Source organism: Oreochromis niloticus, linkage group LG12, assembly GCF_001858045.2.
Source record: "Oreochromis niloticus isolate F11D_XX linkage group LG12, O_niloticus_UMD_NMBU, whole genome shotgun sequence".
NCBI classification, from domain to species: domain Eukaryota; kingdom Metazoa; phylum Chordata; class Actinopteri; order Cichliformes; family Cichlidae; genus Oreochromis; species Oreochromis niloticus.
This window is the reverse complement of record NC_031977.2, coordinates 27192589-27198588: the sequence shown is the minus strand read 5'-3', so window position 1 is coordinate 27198588 and position 6000 is coordinate 27192589.

Sequence of the window (6000 nt, the reverse complement as noted above, 5' to 3'; positions counted from 1 at the left end):
CAAAACACCGCTCGGATTCAGATCAGGGAGGCCGTTCCTCCCAATCACGCCCCTCCAGGTCTCGCTGTTGTTACCCACGTGAGCATTGAAGTCTCCCAGCAGGACAACAGAGTCTCCAGATGGGGCACCTTCCAGCACCCCCCCCAGGGACTCTAAGAAGGCTGGGTACTCTGAACTGCCACTCGGCGCATAAGCGCAGATGACAGTCAGGACCCGTTCCCCGACCCTAAGGCGCAGGGAACAAACCCTCTCATCCACCGGGAAAAACCCCAACGTACCGGCAGCAAGCCGAGGGATATTAGAATACCCACCCCAGCCCGCCGCCTCTCACCAGGGGCAACTCCAGACTGAGACAGAGTCCAGCCCCTCTCCAGGAGACTGGTTCCAGAGCCCAAGCCATGCGTAGAGGTGAGCCCGACTATATCTAGCCGGTACCTCTCAACCTCACGCACTAACTCAGGCTCCTTCCCCACCAGAGAGGTGACATTCCATGTCCCTATTGCCAGTCTTGGCAGCCGGGGATCAGTCCGCCAGGGCCTCCGCTCCTGGCCGCCGCCCAACACACTTGAGACATTTCATCCAAAAACAAAAGGGATAATGGGAGTCATTCTAAAGCTGTAAGTACAATTGTTTTTTGTTGTTGTAGTTCATTAAGCACCAGAGCAGTAGAAAAACTAAAAGTCACACACTGCTATGCCTTTAAAGTAGCTGAAATTAAAAGCAAAAATACTGTTTCCTCCTGCAAATTTATTTAGTTTGTACAGGTTTGAGGTCCAGGTTTGTTGTGCAGCATTAAAATAAATTTGAAATGAAAATCCTTTCTTTCTGTGGCATCTGAGTGGTGGCAGATGTCCCATTATCATCAAAAACCTTTGCCCAATTCAAAATTATAGCTGCTTTGTGAATGTTGGTCTCAAACTCTGAACTTTATCATTAAACACAAGCGTATTTTGTGTTGTTATCAACCTTGCAGGAACAATTTTGCACAAACTCCTTCATTTTAAATATGCAGACAATTGTCTTTCCTGTGAATTGGACTGGTGTACTTGAAAACTGGAAAGGAAACAAGAGAATAGTATGGCCAGTGTTTGAAATATTTCATTTAACCTTTATATATCAGTGTTGTTTCTTAAGCTTATCACCCTGCCAAAAGAACCAAATAATCAAAAGCATAAATACATAGGCTACATAAAATCTGTATTCTGTTCTCTTCCAGCTATCAGCTACCTGAGCAGACTTTTTCCTCTGTGTGCAGTGTTGTGGCAACATAAATTCTGGGGAGAAACGCAATCTTTAAAATTGTACTAAAGGTTCTGCAGTGCACACTGAGCAGATCCAAGGAAAAGGAATAAACTTCAAGTATACATTCGAAATTCAGTGATGTTCCTCTTAAGGCAGGTAGCATATACAGTATCTATAGAAGACAGATTCTGAGGCAGTGCAAACGGAGTGTGTATGTGTGGGTCTGACTGTATAAAGAATGTCAGTCACAGTAACTTTTCATGCTAGAAGCATGGAGCTCTTGACATGAGACTCAATCAGCAGCACTAAAGCCTGCCTCTGCCTCCTCTGCTGCTACCACCCTACTTTTGTGTCGACTAATCTGCACTGTAGGATGTAGAGGAGCCATTTGATATTGTCTTCCCTGGTGTTTTTCATTATCACCGTCTTACTGCAGCCTGCCGGCGGCATTACCTCGACATTAGTGGGCTTGACAGGACGAGAATCACCACACAATCCTGTCACAACCTCCCATCTCTGCTATAACTCTACTGGCATTTCAAAGCCCCTCTACCTCTTCTTATCTCTCACTTGCTTTTTTCAGCTTTCAGGTGGATCTGCAGCAGGGTCGTGGACAATATTTTTAGGAAAATTACTGAGAGGTTAGGTATTTTGTCAGAATCTATGTGGCATCTTGGCAGAAGGCAGAGTATAAAGAACTGTCACCTGATAAAGACAAAAGAGCAGAATCTTCACTGGAAAGAATATATGGCATAATGCTATGTTAGCTCAGACATCTATTTTCATATATAGTTTTACTGAGATATAGAAGATTTGTTGAAATGAGCTTAATTTAACAACATGTAACATATTATAGCTTTCGTAAAGTATGACTGAAGCAGTATTGTAGCAGTATATATTTATGTATTTCAAATTAATATAGCTCATTTTACAGGCAAACACTCTACACTCCTACACAAAATATGTTGTATGCCTCAGCTTTTTAAACTAGTGATCCTGAGCTGAGATAGATAGATAGCTTCAGTTTTCAGACAACTGGGGATACACTCACTGGCAACTTTATTAGGGTACATCCATATAACTGCTCGTTAACACCTAATTTGCCAGTAATTTGACAGCAATAGAGTGCAATTACCCTATAGACAGAGTAATATTGGCCTGCTGAAGTTCAAGGCTATCATCAGAATTTGGCAGAAAGGTGATTTACATTATATTACTTAAAGATGTCCAGACGCTTTTGTTTCCAAGTTCCTTAGACTACGATGACCTGGATGACTGAGAACCTTCACAGACATACATTATATTACATTATACTGATTGTTGTTTGTGTCAGGTGGGCTGGTCTAAATATTCCAGAAGCTGTTGATCTACTGGAATTTTCCCAAACAACCATATGTAGGGTTTAGAGAGTGGTCTGAAAAAGACAAAATATCCAATGAAACAAGAGTTCCTGATGATGTCAGAGGTCAGAGGAAAATGACTACACTGCTTCGAGCTGGTAGGAGGGCAGTAACTGTCATTGCAATCAAAGTATACAGAAGTGTAAAAGCACAACATGTCAAACTTGTAAGTAGTTGGTCTACAAGCAGAAGACCACACAAGGTGCAGTTTCTGTCAGCTAAGAAAATGAGTTTACGTGAATTACAACGGAGGCAACTGGGAAAACTCTGATACTAAAAATATCTCAACTTTTATTGTATCACTCTGACAGAACGGTAAAAATTTGGCATAAACAACATGAAAGCATGGATCCATTCTGCTTTGCATCAATATATATAACGCACCATGTCGCAAAGCTCATAAAGATCATCTCACACTGGTTTCTTCAAGATGACACTCAGTAGTCAAATGAGGAATGTTTCCTGCAACGTGTTGAATCTATGACATTAAAAATTACCTCAGTTCAGAAGGCCAAAGGGTGTCTGAACAGGTACCTAAAAACCTGTCCGGTGAGTGTATGTCCATCACAGACTGTGTTTTCAGGGGATTTCAAGGGGAAAGCCTTCTCATCCCTTTTTGAATTTACATCTCTGGATTTGTTTCATTTTTTTCCCTAAAGCTTTAGTCCCAAGTGCTTTGCAAGGTTTAAAGGTCTCTTGGATTTGCAATAAGAGATCTGTTCAGTTTTTCATTTCAGAAACATAACTCATGTTGTAGACACACAGATACAGAAAGGAAATGTCTCTCACTGATCCCTTTGCATTATTTACACTACCTTTCTTGCTTCAGGCAACGGTTGATATTATTGTACTTGAGCCCAAACAGAAATTTAAAACCCAATCACATGGACTTTCAAATATTTCACCAAACGCTTGCATTATTAAAGATATTCGTATTTCCTTTTCTAAGCAAATCAATATTAATTTCCAAGCAAATCAGTAATATTTTGTATTTCAACCTCTTTTCAGCATCTGTTTGATAGTTATATTGTTACTGTGTCCCGTTTTTTTTTGTTGAACTTTGGTTATTTTTTGTGTTTTCTCTCTAGTTTTCTCTCTTACCTTGCTTGTCTCAGCCTTTTACACTCTGTCGTCATTTCTTTCCAGCCTTTTGTGTTTGTTTGCCCTGCCCGCATTAGTTTCCCCTGTGTTGAGTCAATTAGTTTTCTGCATTGCCTATTTATAGCCCTGCCCTTCTCATCATTGTTTGTCAGTGTGTATGCTTACCCGTGTTCTTTACCAGTGTTCTTCCTTGTGCTTGTTCTTATTTTTGTGTTTTCTTGCACTTTCCCCCCCTCCACTAAATCAGCTTTACATTAAAGCTCACTTTTGTTTTTGCAGTGTGGCCTCCTGTGTCCTGCATTCTGTGCTCATTTTTTCCTAATATAGCATAAACTTGATATACATGTGATAGCTTGCCATCAAAATAGTACATACCTTGATGTTTCCTTCAAATGTGTGCCTCTAAGTTTCCTTCTACAGCCAGTACCTAAGTAAAACTAGAAACATAATCACACAATAAATATGCTGAAAACAAAAGTAGCCTAATTAAACACTAATGCTCAGTGACCAAGTGTCAGAGCTCAGATGGCCTCTGCAATTAGCAAAAGTCAATTGATCTCTAGAGAAAAACAAGGATGATACCTGCAGCTAATGGGGACATGACATCATTACTGTGATCTTCAAAGCAAAAACTGAAAATAACTGTAAATTATTAAAAGCTGAAAGACTTACGTCGTCTTAAGCTGAAGGTGGAAATGTAAAGAAAGATTTAAGGCAGTTTCCTATTATACTGACAGGGCTGACTTAAAGCAATACCTCACTCAGGTAGATAATTTTTACCTCTCAGCACACAAACCTTAGCAGCAGGTCCAACATCTCCCACCCCGGAGAGCCACAGTCAACAGCAGCATTCAGACTTTCTCCCCTGCTTTTGGTATTGATATTTGCTAACAGCCAAAATTACTTTTTGGAAAGAATCACCTGGGATGTTATATAAAATAATAACTCCTGGATCAACTTTGCCTTGTGTTTCATTACATTTCAAAATGAAAGTAAGAAAGTGGCAAGTTGATTTTTTTTCAGTGGTCACCAGGTGGACTCTGAAACACAGCTTCAGCTCTTGCACTTCATCCTGGATAGCTTTCAGAGATACGGTTCTGTGCAAAGGTTCAAGGCACTAAAGTTAAAGTGAGGATGTTTTCAAAAATGATGTTATAAATATTTTTTTTTTTAGTTATTGAAATTGACTCTGTATTAAAAATACAAATAAGAAATAGATTTAGACTTACGAAAAAATGATTGTTTGCTATAATAATAATAATGTGTATATGTTAGTCCCCGTAGAGAAATTACTCCTCTGCATTTAACCCAGTCACCTAGTGAAGCAGTGGGCAGCCACCAACGCAGCGCCCAGGGAGCAGTTTGTAGGGACTGTACCTTGCTCAGGGGTACCTCAGGGTAGCCGTTCAGTGGAGTCGAACCCACGACCTTCCAATCATGGGGCAACTACTCTACCTACTGAGCGATCCCTGCCCCTCATTTCAACAAATCTTCTATATCCCTGTTCTTAAAACATTTGCAAGGTGCGGTATATATATAATACATAAAATAACTAAATGATCTTAATTTTACAAAAAGGAGTTTGCAGTATCGTGCATCATTATAAGGCTGTCTTTTGAAGTACAAAGATAAAAGTACTAACCTCACAATGATTATGTAATAAATGTAACTTAGAATAAAAGGAGAGAGAGTTATCCCTGTTTATGAACTGAAATGTTCCCCTCCTGGAATATGAATTATCTTATGCATCTTACAGCAATAACTGTAAATAAACATGTTTATTGTGTCTAATACTGATGTACTTTTTCTTCAGGAAGCCTGGAGAACAATTCCTGAAGAACTTATTACTTTTTTTATCCTATCTTCCTTCTCTCACCCCAACCGGTGAGGCCCCGCCCCTCCCTGAGCCTGGTTCTGCCGGAGATTTCCTGCTGTGAAAAGGGAGTTTTTCCTTTCCACTGTCGCCAAAGAGCTTGATCATAGGGGGTCATATGATTGTTGGGTTTTTCTGTATATGTATTATTGTAGGGTCTACCTTACAATATAAAGCATCTTGAGGCGACAGTTGTTGTGATTTGGCACTGTATAAATAAAATTGAATTGAATTACTTTCAGGGTTCCATGCACTATGAAGTAGAGATGTATTCTTTCTTTCTTCAGCTGTGGATGCTTCACCGAATGCTTCACCTGTGATGCTCAGTTGACCTTAAGAGAGTAAACAACACCATGAACATGCATTTACGCATGCATGTGTTTG